This window comes from Pan troglodytes, chromosome 10, assembly GCF_028858775.2.
Source record: "Pan troglodytes isolate AG18354 chromosome 10, NHGRI_mPanTro3-v2.0_pri, whole genome shotgun sequence".
NCBI classification, from domain to species: Eukaryota; Metazoa; Chordata; class Mammalia; order Primates; family Hominidae; genus Pan; species Pan troglodytes.
The window spans coordinates 53,198,206-53,221,914 of record NC_072408.2 but is presented as its reverse complement, the minus strand read 5'-3'; the positions used below and the strand labels follow the sequence as shown (position 1 = coordinate 53,221,914).

The 23,709-nt window shown below is 39.5% G+C and overlaps 2 long non-coding RNA genes and 1 pseudogene across 3 annotated transcripts in view; 1 reads left to right on the top strand and 2 right to left on the bottom strand.

The window, feature by feature from the left end:
- Positions 1-19,903, bottom strand: part of LOC134807430 (uncharacterized) — a 30,686-nt gene extending 10,783 nt beyond the window's left edge. The window contains exons 1-5 of the long non-coding RNA XR_010147897.1: positions 19,675-19,903; positions 17,948-18,015; positions 17,038-17,145; positions 7,973-8,093; positions 3,174-3,399 (exon numbers count right to left, since the gene is read on the bottom strand). This is a non-coding gene — a long non-coding RNA (uncharacterized LOC134807430). The remainder of the gene's footprint in view (positions 1-3,173; positions 3,400-7,972; positions 8,094-17,037; positions 17,146-17,947; positions 18,016-19,674) is intronic.
- LOC107967724 (CDGSH iron-sulfur domain-containing protein 1-like) lies at positions 10,518-14,658 on the bottom strand (annotated as a pseudogene).
- Positions 19,904-19,987: 84 nt separating the features above from the next.
- LOC107967764 (uncharacterized) overlaps positions 19,988-23,709 on the top strand; it is a 39,640-nt gene continuing 35,918 nt past the window's right edge. For both annotated transcript variants that reach the window (XR_008538410.1, XR_001708479.1), the window contains exons 1-2: positions 19,988-20,059; positions 20,508-20,644. This is a non-coding gene — a long non-coding RNA (uncharacterized LOC107967764). The remainder of the gene's footprint in view (positions 20,060-20,507; positions 20,645-23,709) is intronic.

The window sequence follows — 23,709 nt, the reverse complement described above, 5'->3', positions numbered from 1 at the left end:
CTCCTGCCTCAGCCTCCAGAGTAGCTGGGATTACAGACGTGCACCACCATGTCCAGGTAACTTTGTAGTAGAGACGGGGTTTCGGGTTTCACCATGTTGGCCAGGCTGTTCTCAAACTCCTGACCTCAGGTGATCCACCAGCCTCCGCTTCCCGCAGTGCTGGGATTACAGGCTTGAGCCACCGCGCACGGCCTTACTGCACATTTTCAAAGAAAGTCTCATAAGAAAGTACAAATGTTATTTTCCCCACATCCCAGAGATAAATAAGAAGGGTATAAAATTTCTTTTTAAATCAGAACACTTGGAAGTTTAGCACCAGCATACAAAATGAACACACAAAAATAAAATAAAATAAAAAGCCTTTGCTATGTATTTCAGATTTTTTTTGGTTGGGGTTCTCCTGAGGTGGTATTAATATTTCTTCTTTGAATTCACATATTGCTTCTTTCAATTTATATAACCAAAACAGTAAAAAACGGGGAAAAACAACCCTAAGTTTGCTGAAAACTGGAGAGGTTGCTGTCTTGTCTTTTGCTGTGCAGGCATTCCCAGTGTCTCAGCTTACTGGAAAAATTTGCTGTCATTTTCCTTTTGCAGTTGTTATTTTCTTAAAGAATAATAGTAAACATTCTAATGTCCAAATCTTGGTTAGTCTTCCACTTTCTTGCTCAGATGTCTCTTTGATGCTGGTAAGATTGAGGTCTGCTTTTTGCTTTATGTTATTTTTGAGTGGTCATTAATTCTTTAGGTTGCCTTGCTGATGGCGAAGGTGCCTGGTGTAACTCAGCGCTGCTCTGCTCAGTGGTGGGAGCAGGGTTCTCAGTTGGGGCTTCACCTGCTTCGGTCTCTGCCATCTTGTGAAGGAGCATTAGGAGGATAGAGGCTACGTAAATAGTTGTGGGGAGGCTGGTATCCACGGCGAGCAGGTTGCTGGCTTGGATGATTGGCTGCTTGTTGATTCCCTTTATTTTCAGCTTCTCCAACAGCTGGGGCAGGTCGTGGCTCTCTGAAGCCAGCTACACATTCCAAATCAAAGCCCTACTCTCCAAAGGACAGGAAGCTTTCCAACATGCAACAAAACGCAGACGTGGGTCTTGAAAAACTGAGCCAAAAAAATCTCACACCAGAAAGCATAGAAGTTTTCCTCCAAAATTGTGTTATAAGTTAAAAGTGCTCTCCTAGAAACTTTTAACCATTAAATAGTCTATCCGAAGTTAATTATTCTATCTGAGCTAATTGTACATCATCTTTGAGGAAAAAAAGTCAGCAATTACTGAAATATCCTTGTGTTTTGATGACAGTCATGGCTACAGAAAAAAAATAACATAAAAAACAAAAAAAATGGACAGTGGTAGCTGTCATTGTCTGTGACAAGGACTCTCTGCAGGTTATAAACCTTGTGCATTGTTAACTTAGACCTGCAATTAGTCCATTCACATTTTGGTGTGATTTAATTGCAAGAATTGTAATTTGAAAGGGAATAATTGGTATGAAACCCAATATTATTTAATTTAATTTTGTTTTACTTTATTCTTTTGATGGACCACTCTCACAGAATGAGGAATACTTGATTTCGTGGCCCACAGGTATCTGATGAAAAATCAATCGAATTAGTGATTTCATTTTGCAATTTACATTTAAATAAAAAGGGATGGAGAGAATTCGTTCAAGAAGTTAAAAAAAATTAGCCTTACTTAAATGATGTTTAATATAAAACACAAAAACACTAAAATAATTCCAAAGTTAATCTTCTACTCTTCTACTCCACTTTTACTCATGACTTTGCAATGACTGGGAACAGGGGTAAGTGATGACATGAAAAATGATGTGGAAAAACAAAAGAGCAAGAATTCGATATAACAGGTTATTTCTATATTTCTATATTTGGATTTAGCCAGTTCATCTGCCCGATATTCTGACCTGTGGGTTTACATAAAGATTTTCTCAGAGACAACTGGGGTATAGTGAAAGGAGCTTTGACACTGTAAACAGAAATCGTTTTTTCAAAAAGTCTCAATTTGGCCATTGTTTTTCTGTACGATCAAGTCATAATTTCTCTACTCCTGTTTCTCATGTAGAATAAGGAGTTAATAAGTTAAACTTCACAATGTTATGGTGATGATTCAATAAAATAATGCCTGTGAAAATGCTATGTGAAGTACAAACTATGCATGGGAAGATGTTAAATTTTAAATGAGGGTTTCATTTAGTTGGGAGAAGCCTAGATCATAAGCATCTAGTGCCTCAACATCCTGCAGCCTAGTCTGGGTAGACTGCCTCTCAGAAAAGTAGAGGATTCTGTTAGCTGCAAGGCAGGTGAACGGCAATGCAGAGCAGGGGGCCAAGGGCAACGTCTAGATAAAGCAAAAATGTATCTGGTATTTACTATATCTCATGCACTCCAAAGCCGAACTCTTTTTTTTCTGTAGAAATCCTGCCCATTCCTGCTTATGTATTAAGGGAATTTGGGTCGTCATTTCAAGAAAGTTAAGGATAAAGGAAACATTTCAATTTCCATAGTGTTGATAAAGAATTGCAGCACATTAACAAGGTGTATCATGTAGAACTTTTTTTTTTTTTTTGAGTCTCCCTCTGTTGCACCCAGGCTGGAGTGCAGTTGGGGCGATCTCAGCTCACTGCAACCTCCGCCTCCCAGGTTCAAGCGATTCTCCCACCTCAGTTTCCCAAGTAGCTGGGATTACAGGTGCCCGCCACCACGCCCAGCTAATTTTTTGTATTTTTAGTAGAGACGGGGTTTCACCATATTGGCCAGGCTGGTCTCGAACTCCCAACCTCAGGTGATCTGCCCACCTCAGCCTCCCAAAGTGGTGGGATTACAGGTGTGAGCCACCGTGCCCAGCCTAGAGCTTCATTTTAATTTGCATCACTGTCACATGGCAGTAAATGCTAGGCCTTTTCACAGCTCCTTGCTTTATAGGAAATCTTTATGGAGTCTTTATTAGGAGCCTGTTGTAATGCTTTTGAAAGGAAATGCAACTTTATGTTCTTTTTACACTCAGGAGTCTGAAAGGTACATTGTTTTTTAAGAGTGCTGCACAGAGCAAAACTAACTTTACCACCTTGAGGTGTCAACAGTGAGAGAAACGGAGGAAGTCACAACTTTTGAGATGAGAGAAGCTTTTTAGTTAACTATGAGGTGTTTTAAAAAGTACCTTGTCTCTTTGGTAAGTGGAGTTTCCCAACTCCCATTCAATGATCTGTCAAAGTTAGAATGCACATGAAAGGTGCATTGAGACAACGGTACTTGTCTGAGAGGGAAACAAAAATTTGTTTTTTGATGAATCCTTCCAAAATAGATCAAATTGAAGCTGCTTTGAGGCACCAACTAAGGAAATCTGATTTTAGCCTTCTTTTTTCCCCCTCTCGGTTGTAGTTATTCTAAGTGACAAAGAACAAATTATGTTAAGAGAGGTTGACATTTTTAGGAGCTGCTTTTCAAAACATAGAAACCAACATTCTTCTTCTTGGCTGACTTACGTTTGAATGTGTGTTTGCCTTGGGTTAGGAGATACAGCCTCCCAAAAGATGTGGCTCTACCATCATCAGGCAGCTCTTTCTAAGGAATGATTAACCTATCAGATATATTTTCTTCTCTTTAGTAACAAACCAACGTTCCCCTTTCCGTGCACCCATTTGCTACATCTCCATTCTACTCTGTTAAGTTTATGACTGTCTCTTGGATTCCAGGCCTTCTCATAGACCTGTCTTTCCACTGTCCAGGAGCAGCTTTGTATTCTGAAATCTAATCAGAGAGTAAGTTCATTCCGCAAATATTTCTTTTCACAACTGTTTATTGAAGGACAGTGTGTTACAGGCTCTGTGCTAGCTGCTGGAATGCAGCTATGAACCAGGTGGAGAAAGATCCCTACCCTATAGGAGCTTACACTCAGGGAAAAGGGGAATCAGCTTCCTTGATGAAATATAAGTTGGTCTATTTAAATTCTTCTCTAGCTTTCTCATCCCAACATGTGTACCTGTGCAGTTCAAACAGATTCTAGAAAGACTGGGACAGAATTCCTGTTAAGAGAAGATTGCATTTACTGTGCTAGAGCATTTGTTTCTCAGAGCCCAAAAGCTCTTTCTGCTGTAGATGTCTTATCAAGATTATATGAGGAGAGCCTGAAACATAATCCTTCTCACTGCCATTTCCATATCTCTGCCGTAAGGCCCTTGTTTTAAATTCTAGAAGGTGAAAACAATTCACAAACAGAAATGATTAATGGCATGAAGGACAGATTTATGGGAAAGGATCTTAAGAGATAAATATGTATGGGTTGACTTTAGGAGGCTCTCAGAAATTGTTCTTGGTGATATAGTTAGTGAGGAAGGATTAGCATGATATTAAAGCTAAAACAAAGTAGGGTAGAAGAGGATGATTCAGGATGTTTGGGAATACATAATTTTTTTTTTTTTTTGAGACGGAGTCTCGCTCTGTCACCCAGGCTGGAGTGCGGTGGTGTGACCTCAGCTCACTGCAACCCCTGTCTCCCAGGTACAAGCAATTCTCCTGCCTCAGCCTCCTGAGTAGCTGGGACTACAGGTGTGCACCATCATGCCCAGCTAATTTTTGTATTTTTAGTAGAGGCGGAGTTTTGCCATGTTGGCCAGGCTGGTCTTGAACTCCTGACCTCAGGTGATTCGCCCGACCCGGCCTTCCAAAGTGCTGGGATTATAGGCGTGAGGCACCGCGTCTGGCCTGGAATACTTAACATTCGTACGATGCTTTACAGGTGAATAACAATACTGGATATCATTGATTAAGGGCTTAGCATGTGACAAGCACTTACACAAAAAGTTATTTAACAAATATTCGTTAAGTGCCTCGTATGTGCAAGGAGCGGTTCTAGTTTCTGGAGATACAACCTGAAACAGGAAAGACAAAAAAATCCTTCCCTAATGGAGCTTGCATTTAGTTGGGGAAGGTAGAAATATATACAAAATAAATCAGTAATATATGTTATTGGGTCAAGTGGTGTTAAGTGCATGAGTGTATGATTATCCGCACAGCTTGCAGAGTAATTTCACAAACATCATTTACTCATTTAACAAATATTTATTGAGAATACAGTATGTACCAGCCATTGTGCTCATAACAACCATATAGTTGTTAGCATTTTAAGACCAAAATATTGGGATTTAGACCGGCTAAATGATCTTTCCAAAGTAATAGAGCTGAAGGCAGGGCATGATGGGCTTGTACCTTCAATCCCGGCACTTTGGGAGGCTGAGGTGGGAGGATGGCTTGAGGCCAGGAGTTTGAGATCAGCTTGGTCAACACAGAGAGACCCTGTGTCTACAACTAAAAAAAAAAATTACAGCTGGTAAATTGCAGAGCCAAGACCCAAACCCATATTTTCAGTTTCTAAGTATAGTCCTCTTTCTGATGCAATAGCTGTAACTTAAAAATCTGAGCCTTGAAGCTTGTTTCTACTTTCACTCCTTCTGTTGCTGTAAGAGTGAAATAAATATGTTTCTAGGGAAGTGGATTTCTACCTTCAGGGCTTCCTGGATATGTGTGTTGCTTGGGCAATATTTTGTCTTCAATTAGATGAGTTTGGATAGCTTAAAAATTCACTGTGACTTGCAAAAGAAATGTTTTTTAAACCTTTACATTCATACACTTTTCTTTAAATGACTTTAAAGAAAGACATTTACTGTAATGTTCCCCTCTCTGTTTCATATTCTCTACTTAATTTTATTCCTTCCATTTCCTCTGGTCATATGAATTTTAAAATTAGGCCATTTGACTCTTTTATAAACTGTATTTGGAGGCTCTGTCAAACCTCAGTGAGACTTTGCTGGATTCTTAAAAGCCCATGGCTCTCTGAATTCATCCTTTACATGAGAAAGCAGGGGAGATTCTTGGAAATAATCTGAGTTGACATCTATTTCTGTTGTTTTACAATAGTTTCCCAAAGTTTGCAGTTTTAAGTAAATTTAGAACAATTGTAAAAAAGTCAGCACACAAAGTTGAAAATGGTAGAGTTGTAGGCCAGGGAATTCAGACTTCTTATCCTGAATGTTTACACACAGATTTTTCTTTAGATGTATTTTTAACACTGTCTCCTTTGCTTTTATTTTTGCCACAAGGTAAACCCACCTCCAGTAAATAGTTTTGAAATGATTTTAAACCAGGGCGAATGCAGTAAGAAAACCAATATATTACAATGAACAGAGCATAGTTAAAAAAAAATAGTTGGGTGGCTTGGGTATTTAATAATCTTTAAAAAGATACAAAAGCAATAATCTTTAAAAATATAAAAACAACTTTTTGTTCAATGTAGATATTATCATTGTTAATATTTTGGTATGGCCTATCCTTTCAGACATGTTTTCCCCTGTAAAAGATGGGATCATATGTTGTGGACTTCATTTCTTTTTTCTTTGTCCACATCATTTTTATGGCTCTTTAGTAGACTGACATATTATGATTTGTCTAACCATTTGTCTATTGACCTTTTAAATTATTTCCAGTTTTTAAACTCTTATTAATAATTTACAGTGAACATCCTTAAAGTAAAATATTTGAACACATCTGTGATTATTTTCTTAAACTAGTTCACAGAAGTTAAATTGTTAGGTCAAAGTGTATATGGAATTCAAAGGCTTTTGTTAGTTTTGTCAAACTGTCCTCAAAATTCTGTATTCCCGTAAGTAATATATGGTGAGTTAAAACATTGGGTAAGAAACTAATAAATGCAAACCAGGTACAGTGGCATGGTGCCTGTATTTCTAGCTACTTGAGAGGCTGAAGCAGGAGGACCACTTGAGCCCAGGAATTGGAGACCATAGTGCTCTATGACTATGCCTATGAACAGCCACTGCACTCTAGCCTGGACAACAGAGCAAGACCCAGGCTCTAAAACAATCAAGTGAAATCCAAAAAAAAAACATTAAATGCACAATACATAATACATAATCTAAAAAAGCACAATACATAATTTAAAAAAGAGGAGTTCAGATCACATCAGCCACTAAGAATATTCTGTTTCTTCATTTAGGGGGATTTTCTATTTGAAAACCATCCCAAAGAAAGAAAAATGGAACACCATTACAGTTGAGGTCTATGTAGTGTACTGAACTGGTAATCTGAAAATCTGGTCCCTAGCCCTGGCTGTGCTGCTCATTTGATGTGTGTGGCTCTGCCAGCCAGTTATTCTACCTGGGCCTAGTATTCTTTATTCGTAGTGTGACCATACCTCTTGCTCTATGTCTGTGGCGCAAGCATAATAATTAAAAGCATTTTCTTTTACTCTCAAAGTGGACAATGAAGTCTGTGCTTGTCCCACTTACTTTTATGTGAGGTATTTCCACTGTTAAAATGGATATATGTTGTTTTGCCTGCCCAGCCTCTTCCCCTTGTTGTTTTCTGTTGTGGAGCCACTGTCTCCCATCATCAGTCAATGTGTCTGCAGCCTAAGTCTATCCCAGACACATGGCCAGCGTGGGCCAGTCAGAGCACCACAGCCTCTTGGACTCAGAGATGAATCTAAAAATAGCCATGTGACCCAAATCAGGCTCCTGTGAGCTGTCCTCCTGGATTTCTGCGGGGCTGGTGGTGCACTGGCTCATATTGGTCCACAAGAGCCAATTATTAAATTTCTAGGAGTTTTGTCAATCAGTTGTTAAACACAGCCATTATTAACAATTAGATTATATAAACTTACAATTAAAGTATATTAAAACAAAGGTAGGTGAATACTTCAAACTCACAGCTGCCTTATTATTTTACTACATCTTATATTACCTATCATCTTGAGTTATTTATGTGTTTTCACTCTATATGGCGGAAATACTACAGAATGGACTACTGCACATCTCCTCTCAACTCCATGTTTAGTGATGTTAAGTTGGTAGGTTGAAATTGGCCAGGGTGGGAGTATTTATACCATGGAAATTGGCAAATGTTATAAACCAGATTTTTTTTTTTTCTGGAAAGTTAAACACTTACCTTCACATCACTGGCTTGAACTAATCATTTGCTTTTTACTTTGTCACTATGCTGGTAAAATGTAGTCCTGGAGTAGCAGGAGGGCCATTTCGGTCATTTGGGGAGGGCTTGCCCAAGAACTCTGCTAGTGAAAAGAAAAGTAGACCTGAGGGCTACAGAATGATGGGATTCTTATTTTTCCTTTGGCTTTATGGAGGTATAATTGACAAATAAAAATAGAGACAAGCTTGGTGTGGTGGTTCATTCCTGTAATCTCAACATTTTGGGAGGCTGAGACAGGAGGATTGCTTGAGCCTTGGAGTTTGAGACCAGCCCAGACAACATAGCAAGATCCTGTCTTTACAAAAAATTAAAAATTTATGCCGTGTGCAGTGGCTCATGCCTGTAATCCCAGCAGGCTGGGAGGCTGAGGTGGGCAGATCACCTGAGGTCAGCAGTTCGAGACCAGCCTGGCCAATATGGTGAAACCCTGTCTCTACTAAAAATACAAAAAAAAAAATTTATCTGGGCATGGTGGTGCATGCCTGTGATCTCAGCTACTCTGGAGGCTGAGGCAGGAGAATTGCTTGAACCTGGGAGGTGGAGGTTGCAATGAGCCGAGATTGCACTGCTGTACTCCAGCCTGGGTGACAGAGCAGTCTCCATCTCTAAATAAATAAATAAATAATAAATAAATAAATAAATAAATAAATAAATAAAAATCTAGCCAGATGTGTTGGCATGCACCTGAAGTCCTAGCTACTCAGGAGGCTGAGGTGGGAGTATCACTTGAGCCCAGGAGGTGGAGGCTACAGTGAGCCAAGATCGTGCCATTGCACTTCAGCCTGAGTGACAGAGCGAGACAGACCCTGTATCAAAAAAAAAAAAAAAAAAAAGACAAGACTCTTAATGTATGTATTTGGTATTTTAGTTGGATGAGAAACTGGCTTAATCCACATTAGGTTTCTATAATCTATAAATAAAAGTCTTTTGATAATACAGACTCTCTATATCTCTAAGACTTGTAGCTTAATGATATCTGATTTCAAAATTAAATAAGAGGAGGAACTTCTTAGATAATATTTGAGTGCCCATAGTTACTATCTTTGACAAGAAGTCAAATAAAAAATATTCCATAATGAATTCACACAATTTATCTTCAAAACATTCAGTACTGTATAATGTTAGCATTAAATGTCTTGTAGCCAAAATTTAAGCCATAAGACAGATGAAATAAACTGATGTTAATAATTTCACTCATTTTACAAGATTCCCCCCTTCTTTTGAAAATAAAATATTGTGTTTAAGCTGATCCACTTTAAAATAATTTTTTAAACCAACTTTTAATTATCCTCAGATAGTGATTATTATCTATATTCAACCACAGCACTGTGTCTAGAAAGCCCTGTTAAGATATAGTTACTCTGCCTTTTAAGAACACTGTACTTTCTCCCTTTGAAATATTGATTTCATTTTACCAGCGTGATGTCCCCACGGTGCACCCTGAGGTGGTATTTGTTAATTAGTGAATGAGTCTGGAGTAGGTCCTACTGAGATATTAGGAATACTCTCCAATTTGACACAGCTGAAGTGCATATTTAACATTTTATTCCTGGCTCACTGTAGTTATGACCCATCTCGCATATTGTTGATTCAAAAGAATCAAAATCCCATCGGTGTGTTCGCTTCCTGGTACTTGACTGTTGATAGCTCGGAAGTGTTGGTGGTTAATAGTCAACATTCACAAAAATCTTATGAGGCCAAACCTCATAACTTGCCAAGTGCTAAGATGATTTAAATTTACCATCCCTGAAATAAAGTGTTCTTTTCTTTCTCTGGCTTAAAAAGATGTTAGAAAAAGTCTGTTTTGATTTGGATGATTATGTTTAGAAATAAACTAAATAATAAAAACCTTGACGCTGCCATTATTAGCTCTTTTAGGGGTTTCCTTGTCAATAGCTGGTTGCCTCCTCTTAATTCTATTGCTAGTTTGCCCCTTTTTCAATAGTGAGTTGTCATCTTGCAACTATAACAGAACAAGCTATTTAAATTAATGTGAATGAGAACTGTGATGTCTTGGAACGAAACAAGCACTTTTGGGGACTGACCTTGAGTTAATTCCCTGCACCAGCATTTGCATTTCCCAAAGTGTGTTCCAAGAACCCTAGTTAGGGAAACATTTCATGTCAGTATTTCTCAGTGTGCAGATCATCTGCATCTGAACTACCTGGGGTGTTAAAGTACAGGCTCCAGGGCTGCTTCTGAGGGGCTTGGTAATATGAATTTTCAACAGTTTCTCAGAGTGATTCACATGTACTTTGGCAAAAAGGAAACTAGTAAATTTGTGAATTACTTTCTTTTTTTTTTCCTTTTTTTGTTTCGTTTTGTTTTGTTTAAACAAATGTGCACCACGATGTTTCAACAAATAAGACAAATGCCATGAATGTGAAAGCTGCAGTTTGCAATATACCACATTTAGAACCCAGGGTAGGTGAATTAGACAGAGGTGGTAGTCATTCTAATTAAACAATCAGGTAATTTCACGACAAGTATCAAAACTGTCCACTTAAGTTTCTTTTATCTTGATGATAAGAGGTCCCACGTTGACTTCAGTCTCTTCGTTGTGTTTTGTGTGAGACCCATCACAGAATGGGAATTTTTGGACCTCCAGAAACGACAGTACACAGCATTATCTCCCAAATCCTCCATGTCAAAAGCATGTACTGTCTTGGGGTTGTCTTTCTGGATGTGAAGGTTTATCACAGCTTTATTTGGATGATCTTTAACATAAAATCTTTTGTAAGCTAGATAACCAATTGCAGCTGTCCCAGCAGCAACGGTAACTGCTGCCATCCATTCAACTCGTCCGCTGGAACTGGAAGTCAGACTCACGGCGCCGTCGCTTGCAAGGCGTGTGCACTAGGATACCGAGCACAAACGGGTTCGCGCGGCCAGCGAGAGTCAAGGTAGGTGCCAGCGGCGTACTAACGTTACCGACTCCGCGCTGCTACCGCCGAATTACTTTCTTGACTTACAGACTACATTAGCAAATTAAAGGATCTGAAAAGGATCTGAAAAGTCCTGTAGTAGAGACCTGTTTAACTTTTTTAAACCCAGGACTTTCTCAAATTGTTTGATTTTTCAGTTTCTTTTGTTTTTTGAGACAGTCTCACTCTCTTGCCCAGGCTGGAGTGCAGGGGTGCGATCTTGGCTCACTGCAACCTCCGCCTCCTGGGTTCAAGCTATTCTCCTGTCTCAGCCTCCCAAGTAGCGGGGACTACAGGTGTGTGCCACCACACCTGGCTAATTTTTTGTATTTTTAGTAGAGACAGGGTTTCACCATGTTGGCCTGGTCTCAAACTCCTGGCTTCAAGTCATCCACCCACCTAGGCCTCCCAAAGTGCTGGGATTACCCGTGTGAGCCCCACTGCACCCCGCCTCAAATTGTTTGATTACAGAATTCTTTTTTGGGAGGAACATTTGTTAGTTGATCAAATACTATTGGGAAAAGTTACTCTATCTAATAGCATAATAATTGTAGATTGTCGCAATTGCTTGCTAGTTTGATACAGAGTTACTGTAGTGTCTTGCTTTAAGCATTAGACAGACATCTGAGTGTGCATCCTGAATTTTATACTGTTGGTTCAGTTACCTAGCAGTCATGTTCTCTTAATCACAAGGGAGATAGAGCGAAAGAGTGAGTTAATACCAGAAACATTGCTAGAAAAATAAACAAGTGTTTCTGATACTATCGTATTTTATGAAGGGTGATGTATATGAATACTTCTGGCAATGTATTTTGCCCAGACATTCTAGTCTTCACTCTACACCTCCAGAGAAGAGATCTGGGAGATCTGGTTGCCATTTGACAGTAGACTCTACAGAGGGAGGAGCAAGGAGCTCTTCCAGAAACACCAATCAAGTAGAACAATGGGAAAGAAGTAAACACAGTTGAGCAGGAAATTGGATGGAAGTGAAGTAATTCTTCACTCTGCAGCAGAAGTGGTTAAAGGCGACCCCAGTTTTTCTTCCCACCATTCTCCCATTAGGCATAAACAACACAGAGCCAGGCAGTAAAGAAATGATAAGGGAGGACTGAACTTTAGGGACTTCTCTCTGGGGGTGGGACTGCCTTTTGCTTGGCTCTAGAACTAGAGGGACAAAGATGGGTCCAGAGTAAAGGAAGCAGGGCACAGATTAGCTGGAGGGAGAGAGATAAGGAGACCTCTGGGTTTCCTTTCAAATTGCCTGGGTTGATTGACCAGGATAGAGAAGGAGGCCAAATCCTGGGCTTGCTCATCCCGTCGCTCACCACACAAGGCATTTCATTTCTCCATGCTTTTGCACGCCTTGTCTCCTTTGTTTCTTCTTTTCTTTGTTTTTTTTTCTTTCCTTCTTTTTTTTTTTTTTTTTTTTTTTTTGAGACAGGGTCTCTCTCCATTACCTAGGCTGGAGTACAGTGGCCTGAACATGGCTCACAGCAGCCTCGACTTCCGGGGCTCAAGCAATTCTTCTGCCTCAGCCTCCCAAGTAGCTAGAACCACAGGTGCGCATCACCACGCCTGGCTTTTTTTTTTTTTTTTGTAGAGGCAAGTCCTTGCCATCTTGCCCAGACTTGTCTGGAACTCCTGGGCTCAAGCCCTTCTCCTACCTTGGCCTCCCAAAGTACTGAGATTACAGGCGTTAGTCATTGTATCCAATCCTGCCTCCTTTATTTCAAATGCCCTTGCCTTGTTCTCTCCCTCTATGTGCCCATGGAACTTTGCTGATTTTTCTAACTTAACCTCATAATATGTTAATGGTATGCAGCGAGATTGGGAGCTTTTTGAAGGGCAGAGATAATGTCTTATTTATCTTGAGTATCTTGCACTAGGCTCAGCTTCTAGCATAAAACAGCTTTTCAATTAATGTTTGTGGTAGCCAGGGAGATCAGAAATCTCAACAAGATGCCTCTAAATAATCTTTAGAGTACTCATGTAGAGTTCAGTGGTATAGAGCTTTAGAGCTGGAGGCTATCTATAGACCCTCCTCATTTTACAAATAGGGCAGTGATAGTTCACTCAAGAGGCAAGCAGCGACCTAGGACTCAGGCCTCCTGCCTCTCAGTTCTATGTTCTTTTGACTCCCCGAAGGTGGTTTGTGTAATTAAAAAAACCCTCAAAACTCACACTACCCAATGCTGCATGACCCTTTATGAATTATAGTATAAAGCAGTATTCCATGTAATATTTGCATCAGTGAAAAATGCAGAGACATTGAGCTAGAAAGTGATTTAAGGAGGATGTTCTGCCTCCACATAGAATGTGTTCCATTTCTGAATTTTTGCATCCCATTGTGCGCCTTTCTAATTCTTGGCTTAGCTTGGAAGCTGCAGTTAAAAAATGCTGGGTGAGAAGCTATTCTCCTGGTACTTTCAACTTTATTGGAAAGAGAAGGTCTCATAAATCACATAAGGGAACTGGGGCCTGTAGGATTGCTTAGTTGCCAAGTGAATTCTGATTGATTGCTTTGGAAAATATGTACATTTTCCAGGAGCTTATCTGAAATAAAATAAAGATTCATACTTTCTCCAGACTGAGCTCCCACTCCACCAGATTTCAATCATACTCTGGTCATTTTAATCCAGTGAAAGGGCAGTTAAATGAACAGTGTAAGCATTAGAAGTGTAGTAAAAAATCTGAACAGCAAAGCACAAATGTTATTTCAAATAGAGAAAGGTTTGGAACACCAAAAACACTCCTAACTAAACAAAATTAGAACCAGACTCAGGTTCTATGACTCGTGTTGACTTAAGCTTCTTCCTAATAATGGCCAGCATATCAGAGTGGAGAAATTGTTGGGAAAACCATGTTATCAGACGCAGGTATCACTTCCGTATCAGGAAGCACTGTGAATTAGGATTTCAGGAGAACTGAAATTGTGTGTGTCCACAGAGAGCGAAATTAAATGGGAGGAAAACATTTGGATCTTAATCCTTTGAGGTCACAGAAACTGTTGAAAATCTATGAAAGCTGTGTAAAAATTCACATGCATATGAAAACTTTCAGACCCACGATGCCCATAGGGTGCTGGGAACCTACATTAAGTACCTCTTATTTAACTATTTTTCCTAGAATTTCTGGTTTCTGTATGTGGCAGATCTGCCTGGCTGGCACCTGGAACTTCCAGCCTCTTCACACACATACACTGTAGGGCCAGGTTGTAGCAAAAAAAAAAAAAAAAAAAAAAAAAAACAAACAACAACAACAACAAAAAAACAGAAAAGGAAAAAAGAGGACAGAACATCTGCTGTGAGGCTGATTCAGTTTTACTCAGGGTGAAGAGAAGTGGCCTTAATCCCCTACAGATTTCCTTTACTTTGTTGTTGTGCAGAGGGATCATCTGGCAGAGATATTAAATTTTCTCAGCATTTATTTATACTTTCATTTGTAGTACGTCTGAAAGGAAAATGCAAACTTTTAATTGGACTGACTTGGTAACTTGGTTCAGTGATAGGCTGGGTTCAAAATTGCTCCATCCCCGTTTATCAGATGATTACAGTTTAGGTGGGTAGCAAATTCTGCTTTATCTTGGAGATATACAGTTTAAGAGATTTTCTAGTCTTCATTCATTACCATTTCTTCTGAATTCATCTCTGGTGAACTAAGGAAGACTTCTTGCTGTATGATTAGCCTACTGAACATGATGATGCATTCCTGAACAGACATGGGAAAGGCAGGTTGATAATAATAGTCTACAGCACTTTTTGTTTATCCAGAAATCTGCCATCCCCAGGAGGTTGACATATAATCCCATACTTAATCTGTCATCCATACTTTATGTAATAATAATAATAATGATAATGATAATCATTTACACTTATATAGCCACTTTCATCTAGGGTATCTTAAAGCTTTACAAACACTAATTAATTCTCCTGGTCTCCCTGTGAACTAGGTAAGGCCCGTTTTACAGATGAGGCATTTGAGGCACAGAAAGGACGAATGGCTTTCTCAAGGCCCTTGGGTACTGAATGACAGAGAGCTCTGTACTTCCAGTTGTCTAGAGCCAGCTGCATCTTCTGGGTGAGTGAGTGGGAGGGACCACACCAGAATAAGGCCTTCTAAGACTTGGTTACCTAAACCCTAGTAGTGCATAGAAGCTCTGGGAGAGTTTCCAAAGTATGTGCTTTTTCATCCCCAGCACACACATGCACAGCCTGTGAGTGGTTGTTTTTGAGGTCTAAGCAGTAGAGGTGGAGTTAAAGTTGGCTGTCATATATCTTTGGATAGGAAGGAAAGGAAAGAACGTGGGCAGAGAATTGCATTTTAAGTGGATGTTGCTGAGATGCATCAGCCTACTCTACACTGAATCAGAGTAATCCTGACTTTTGACTTGTTTTATTCTGTTCCACTACATGAACCATTTGATATGTACATAACAAGGATGCAATGATTAAAGAGAGTCCAGTATGCAATTGGCAAAGCACCTAATGGAAACTAGCTTCTCACTGTTTCCAGGCATTTTAGTTTTAGAGAATCCTTGAAATTCTCCCAAATGGGTGGTGCTGAATTCCAGGGAAAATGATGTTTAATGAGTGCTTCTCTCTCTCTTTAATTGCAAGAAGAAATAGACAAATGAGGGCTTATCAAATGTTAATATGCATACCAGTCACCTAGGGATCTGTTAAAATACAGATTGTTGCTTAGTAATTCTGGAGTGGCGCCCAAGATCATGCTTCCAGTTGATGCCCATGATAATGGTCCCTATAGCTTGCTCTGAATAGTGAGACTCTACGCTACTGTTTACAATTCCGATGAGCTTATTCCCACAACATACTGCTCTGGAGGAAGCTTCGGTCAATTGGAGTGAGGCCTGGGCTTACAGGACCAAGGCCTGGTTTGGAAAAGTGCTTCTGCTCTTTATTATCTAAGAGGTTTGAGACCCCAAACCTTTCAGAGCCTCAGTTTTCATATCTTTAAATGAAGATCATTAATTGCTCCTTTGCAGGTTTGTTATGCAGATGAATAAAATAACCCAGGTGAAAGAGTCTGGCACGTGCTGGCTGGGTGCGGTGGCTCACGCTTGTAATCCTAGCACTTTGGGAGGCTGAGGTGGGCCGATAACTTAAGGTCAGGAGTTTGAAACCATCCTGGCCAACATGGTGAAACCCCGTCTCTACTAAAAATGCAAAAAAACGTAGCCAAGCATGGTGGCACACGCCTGTAATCCCAGCTACTTCGGAGGCTGAGGCAGGAGAATCGCTGGAACCCGGAAGGCGGAGGTTGCAGTGAGCCGACGTCATGCCACTGCACTCCAGCCTGGGCAGCAAGAGTGAGACTCTGTCTCAAAAAAAAAAAAAAGTCTGGCACATGCTATAACTCCACAAATGTTGGTTCATTCTCTGGGCTCCCCAACTTACCCTGTCTGGTTACGTTCTCTAACAAATACTTTATAGTTTTCCTTCTGTATCTGCTGTAATCAATAACTATATTTTATCTATCTTGGCTTTTTCCTATTATTTTACCTCTAGATTCTTTCTCTTAAACATGTATAAGCCAGCATCAAATGTTAATATGTCTCTCAATATCAAAATGCTTTCCTTGAGCTAATTTCTTGTCTTGTTAACTATTATAAACTTACCTCTGCCTTCCTGGGTTCTAATTTGATCTAGGCCATGCAACACAAGTGAGACTGTATGGTATTCATTTAGTGAACAAATATTTATTAAGCACCTACTGTGCTATGTTCTGATGCCCTGGGTATACATACCACTGAGAATAAGATAGAGACTTTTTGTTTTCCATATTGTTTTTGTTGCCTCTGTTTAACTGTTTGAGCCATAGCGAAGTCTTTCTTTAATTCTCCATTTATTGATGGAGACTTTCTCTCATTTTCTTCTAGTTCTATTTTTGTCTTTTCCTCTTGCCCACACTTATCCTTTAGATCTTTTCCCTCTGAATCCATCAGACTGACAAGAAAATTCTTTCCTAAAAAGTCTTTACAAAACTCATATTGTGTGAAATGGTTTTAATTTTTAATAAAAAGCAACAGTGAAAGTTAAGTATTGTATACGCGTGGGAACAAATGTCTGGAATAACACATACCTCACTGTTAACACTGGAACTGGTGAGAGGAAACTTTCACCTTTATCTTTATGTACTTTGGCATTTTGGGGAAAAAAACTCTCCCCCTTACAGTCAGCAAATTGTATTCTGTAACACAGAAAAGAAAATGAGAAAAAGTATGGGCCAGGCATGGTGGCTCATGCCTGTAATCCTAGCACTTTGGGAGGCTGAGGTGGGCAGATCACCTGAGGTCAGGAGTTTGAGACCAGCCTGGCCAACATGGTGAAACCCCGTCTCTACTAAAAAGAAGAAAAAAATATAAAAATTAGCTGGGCGTGGTGGCATGTGCCTGTAATCCCAGCTACTCAGGAGGCTGAGGCAGGAGAATTGCTTGAACCTGGGAGGTGGAGGTTGCAGTGAGCCGAGATTGCACCACTGTACTCCACGCTGGGCAACAGAGGGAGACTCCATCTAAGAAAAAAAAAAAGTATAGATTGATGGACGACAAAAGGAAGGTTGAAGAAAAATGAAATGAAACTTACAATCTTCAAATTTGCCCACATTCCCACCTGTAGTTTTATGTCTCAATTGCTGAGTCTGTTATTTAGGTTTCAAATCACTGGTTTGGAACCCCGTCTTCCTGGGATTATGCAGTGTCAAGAACACTGTTGACATGAAAGCAATACTAATAGTAAAACAAGAGGAGGCATTTTCACAAGAGACAGCACTACCCAGATGGATTTTGATAAGGTTGGTATGTACCCCAAGAGGTCATAATTAACCACATCAGAGAAGGAGTGGCTTCTTAAGCAAATGGACTTTATCTTGCCATCTGCCAAAAAATGTACCAAATGCTCTTACTTTGTTAAAAAATATCTGCACTTTTGGAACCAAGTCTTCGTAGCTTTGAACTGACAAACGTGATTGAAGAAATACTTTTATTACTTACACATTTGACCTTTCATTCTTTATTTGGCACCTTGCTTCTCTTATGTCCTCCTCGCTTGGACACATCATCTACAATTTACATAAATGAGAAAGTACTGGGTCATGGCTTAATTGGGAACAGAGAGGAGTTATCTGATAAAAACAGAGCAGGAAGAATTTAATTTCCCTAGCTCATGGTCAATTTTCATCCTACCAGCTGGCATGCTGGATTAAGTAGTTGTTAGAGAATTGAATGCAGCAAATCTAATGTAGGCAAAACTGCGTTAGAATTTAGGTAGGACTCAACCTGGTTTCTGATTAGAATCCTCTGGAGAGGTTTTTGCAGATTAAGCTTGATTTAATTGGCTAACTTTGGAATTAATAAAAACAACAACCAAACAAAACAACAAGCACAAAACACCTCTCCAGGTATCTCTAACGTGTAGCCAGGAGAGCTACTTCTGGGACTGAGCCAGCCTTATACGAGGTCTTTGGACTACACAGCTTTTAATTAGAGACCACATGGTTCTCTTAAGGAATAATAGATACTCTTCAAATTTATTCTTTCCTGTGATTTTTAGTTTCAGGTACATTTGAAAAATAATCATAGGTGTAAATGAATATATTGGAATGGCCCAAGAATGTACTGAACATTTACAATTGTGTTTCAGCCTTGGTACTTTTACTTTATGTATATAAAGCTCTAATATTATATTTCTCTGTAATTAATACTTATTTCTTAAATGTTATTTAATGAAGTAGTTCACCTTTATTTCTGCAATGATTATTAAATCATCAATCTTTTTCAAATGCAGAATAAAAATTTGCCTACCCTTGCCTGTAAGTTTCTGGCTAGCACTGGAGTTTCTTTCACTGGAGGCATCTTCCTTAGATTCTTTGCCTGCCTCTTCTTTTTGGTGGTGCCATACTAGTTAGACACACCTCCACTGTTTCTCTTAGATTTAATAAAGGTGTTGGAGGCTATTCTTGCTGTTTTGTGGTTTTTATTCTATTTCTTCATTTCCAGTATTACTTGGGGATATCTTTTTGTCTATGCTGTTCCCTATTCCACCCCTTTCCAGGGAGTTCTGGGCACAGCATTTTAGAATGTACAGAGATAAACCAGAATGTGCCTCATCATGCATAATCCACATGCCAAAGGACCTGCAAACCATGTTGGGTGATGAACATTTGAAGGAAATGAAGGCAATTGCCCAAAGAAATTATGACGTGAAATTATATGGTAAATGATAACTTCCTTAATATATTTTTCTTCCTTAATAAAATGAATTGTCCTTTTTAATTATAGAAAACCCAGATCCTCCAAGGCCCTAACCCTGTTCCTTGATATGCAACTTTCTTTAGGTCAGGGATGATACTCATCATTGACCAGTGTTGCCACTTCCTCTGTTGTATTCATGATTGATAGGAGTACTAATTGATCAAAGCATTCTTTCCTGCTTGAATCTGGGTGTGGCTTCAGGCAGCCACTACTAATTGATTGGTATTGGTGTTAAAAATGACATTATGTGTAATTCCTACCTTAAAGGTCTCTTGCTAATTACTGCTGCCAGGAGGATAATTCTGCCCTTTAACACCAAGGGGGCTTCATGATCTATATTTAAATAAGTCTCCTGCAACAATACCCAGATAACAGTTGAGACAAAACTAGAATATTTATTAAGACTGTAATTAAGTGTAAGTCACTAACAAAGTGGAAATAGAATAATATAAACTAGATAATCTTGCCTGTTCTTCCCTAATCCATCGTTAGCCTGGGATCCTCTAGCAGGATACCTCTTTGTATATCTCCTGGTTTTCCTCCATGAGGAAGAGAGAATTTTAAACTCCTAATCCTTTGGAATAGTTCAGAATCTTCAGGACTTAAAAATTTAGATCCAAGAAAATGAAGTCCCAAGAGAGAGGAATTGTTCTATTTGTTGCTTTCTGAATTCTAGGTGAATTGCCTGATATTACTGAGGACTGGCAACAGAATGTTCATATGACATGTCTTTAAGAGAGACCACACTTAACTACAATTCTACTATGTCCTCAAAATCCCAACATTCCTTCAGCAGAGCCACACTCTTAAAGATTATAAATGTTGTCTTCAAATAATTGAATATTTGAAGGTGTAAGTTTATTGCATATTTCTTCCAAGGGTCAGCTAGATCAGTGGGTAGAAATCAGAGGGGGGCCAGACCTGAGTTTAACAGAAGGTTATGTTTTCTACTAATAAGACATGCCCTAATGTTATTAAGCTGCCTTATGTTTTAGTGCTCCTAGTCATTGGAAAGATTTAGACAGTCTGGATTGCCCTGTGCCAGAGATAGAGTTGAGTGGACTTCCTTAGCAGATGGAAAATTGAACTTAATCTCCCTTCCCTTATCAAAGAATCAGGAGATAAGAAGATTCAAATATTCAGTTATTTGAAGACAATATTTATCAAAGAATCGAAGACAACATTTATCAAAGAATTGGGAGATTCTTTGATAAGTTAGGTATAGCTACCCTACACGGTACAGCAGGAGTATTTGTAAGGAGGTAATCTATAAACCATTTGAACTTTTCTATCCTGACAGTTGCTGGCCAATGCAGGACTGATTATAAGTAATGATGACACATCTGTAACTTCTAAATGGGAAGGTCTTTGAATGGGATTGAAAAGACAAAGTGATGAAAAAATAATTGTGATAATACATACTGTTCCAGGTTTTAAGTGAGTACAACATAGCTGCATTATAATATAAAATTGTACAACTTAAAAATACACATATATGCGATCTATAATTACAAGTTTATGTGTACAACCTAGTCCATTTCTAAAAGAATTGTTCACATAATTTTGATCTTAAAATTGTAAGATGGAATATTATGTAACTAACATAACGCTGCTACGGAAAATATATAATGTTGTGGGGAAATATTCACACACTACTGAAGAAAAGCAGATCATAAAAATAATGTGAAGAATGATTCTACTTTTGATGGGGAAAAAGTATACATTTATGTTTTTAAATATAGATTAAAGGTGCTTTTAATTTTGTAAGAAAAAGAAGACTGGAAGGATGTACCTCAAAAAGTTAATAATGGATATTATAGGGGAGTAGAATTAAGGGTGACTTTTGTTTCTATTTTAAATGTTTTCTAAAATTTCCAAAGTTCTTAAAATAAGCAGACATTACCTTAGTGTTATCTTAGTTTTATATTTCTGCTGTAACAAATTATTACAAACTTCATAGTTTAAAAAACATGAATGTATTATCTTATGGTAAGATAATGTATTATCTTATAGGTTAAGAGTCCAATGCAAATTTCACTGGGTTAAAATAAAGGTGTTTATTGGGTAAAATCAAGTGCTGCATTCCTTTCTGGAGGCATTAGGGGTAAATCACTTTCCTCACCTTTTTCAGTTTGTAGAGGCTGCCTGCATTTCTTGGCTCATGGCCCCCTTCCTTCGTCTTTGAAGGCTGCGAAGTTGCATCTCTCTGACCATTCTTTCATAGACATATCTCCTCTGATGGGCTTCAACTAGAAAATGTTTTCTGGTTTTGGCATTCTCTTGATTAGTTTGAGTTTACCTAAATAATCCAAGATAATCTCCCCATCTCAAGCCCTGTATCCTTAATCACACTTGTGAAGTCCCTTTTGCCAAGTAAGGCAACACAGTCACAGGATTCGGGGATTATGACATGAATATTTTTGGTGGGGGAATGCATTATTCTGCTTACCACATGTGGTCAGGAAAAGAAAACATTTGTAAAAATGTGTTGAATCCCTACTGAACTCATTCTTTCCAATAGAAACGAAGTCATACACGAGGCCATTCTCCAGGCTAGTCATCAGAGCCTATGTGACCCATGATAGAGGGGATTTTACTTTTTCAGTAAACTTGTTCAAATGGTCCTGTTAGTGCTCTTACACATCAGTACCTGAAAGAATGGACAATAAGAAGTTCAAATGGTTTATAGATTACCTCTTTACAAATATACCTATGGTACTGTGTAGATTCACTATATGTAACTTATCAAAGATTCTCCCTCTGAAAGGGAGATTTAGTTCAATTTTCCATCTAAGAAGGGAGTCCATTCAACTCCATCTCTGGCACAGGGCAATCCAGACTTTGTCTAAATCTTCCCAGTGACTGGGAGCACTCTATAACATAAGGCAGCTTACTAACATTAGGGCAAGTCTTATTAGTAGAAAACATATCTTTCTGTTAAACACACATCCGGCCCCACTCTAATTTCTACCCACTGGTCTAGCTGACTGTATCAGGAGAATGTATTCAGAGTTCCCAAGTGGATGCCAGGAACATAACCCTCCCCTTTTTTTTCTCAGCCTCTGCTTTACTCTCTTCTTTCTCCCTTATACTTATTTTTGCCTCTCCCGTCTCCTCATATGTTTGGGAATACTGAGTGGAGATTCCGTTTTCAGTCTTTAGGTGGTGATCCCCATGGCCTGTGGCATGAGTTCAAGCAGGATGGGGGTAGGAAGTGAGGAACAGCTGAGGAATTACATGAGTTTGAGAGAAGGTAGCTGTGGGACCTCTTTTTTGGTGTAAATCTCCGAAGGTATCCTGAGAGGCTCCCGTTTCTCTCCTTCAGTTTTCCCAGTGGCCCAAGTGATTGATTCACCTGCTTCTTTTTACCTATCTCCACTAGTGTCACTGAAGGCTTCTGTTACATTAGAAGAAAATCCTTATCTAAATTAAATTTAATGGAGTTTATTTGAGCAAAGAACAATTCGCCAATTGGGCAGCCTCCAGAGCCCAGGTAGGCTCAGAGACTCCAGTGCACAGCCACGAGGTGGAAGATTTATGGATGGAAAAAGGAAAGTGACATATGGAAAATGGAAGTGAGGTACAGAAACAGACAGATTGGTTACAGTTTGGCATTTGCCTTATTTGAACAAGGTTTGAACAGTTGGCTTCCTTTGATTGGCCAAAACTTGGTGATTGGCACAAGAGGAGGCTACAGTCTGTTGACACATCCAGTTAAGTTACAGTTCACTATAAACAGAGAAACCTTTATGCAGAACTTAAAATATGTAGGGAGGCACCTTTAGGCTACACTTGACTTAACAGTTCTTGCTTGCTCACCATGGAACAAAACAGTTGTTCATACAAACCAGAGCCCTTCTGGAGTTTTCTGAGGGCTATTCTATCCAGCAACTGGGGACAGAAAACTCTCACATGCTCCCTTCTACTTATCTTGTGTTCGGTTTATGTAGCTCCAGGTGCTAGGGAAGGAGCGTTGCACGGAAGGGCTGCCTTAGAAGCTGGGGCATGGGGAAAGGCCGGCAAGAGGCTCTGCTGTTGGGCCAGGCAGTGGCAGGTGTGAGGGAGAAAGTCTGCTTTCCCTCTGTGGGGTGAGCTTTCCTCCAGCCTAGGCCAGCACAGTCCCAGTCCCAGGTGGGTGGATCCCAATAAACAGAGCAAGTCTGTCTCCTTACAATGTTCAAAAGATGGCGAGTGTATTGTTTTCTCATGTTCTGAGCTAGCTCTGTAGTTAGTTGAGGAAGTGTCTGGAGAAGGCTTTTCAAGGACAAGCCTCAAGTTGTCCTCTTTTTTGGCATTTAGGGGGAACATTGCCCCTGACTGGGAACTAGGGCTTGCCTCCTGATGATTGCAAGCCAGAAATAAAATCCTAAACCCCCCAACTGACTGAACTGAACAGACCCCCTCTTGGCTGAGGGAACCCCAGAGAAACCCAAAAAACGAATTTCCAGGCCATGCCAGGAAGGGAGGCTGAACACACCTTGTTGTACTCTTTTGGGGTTTAG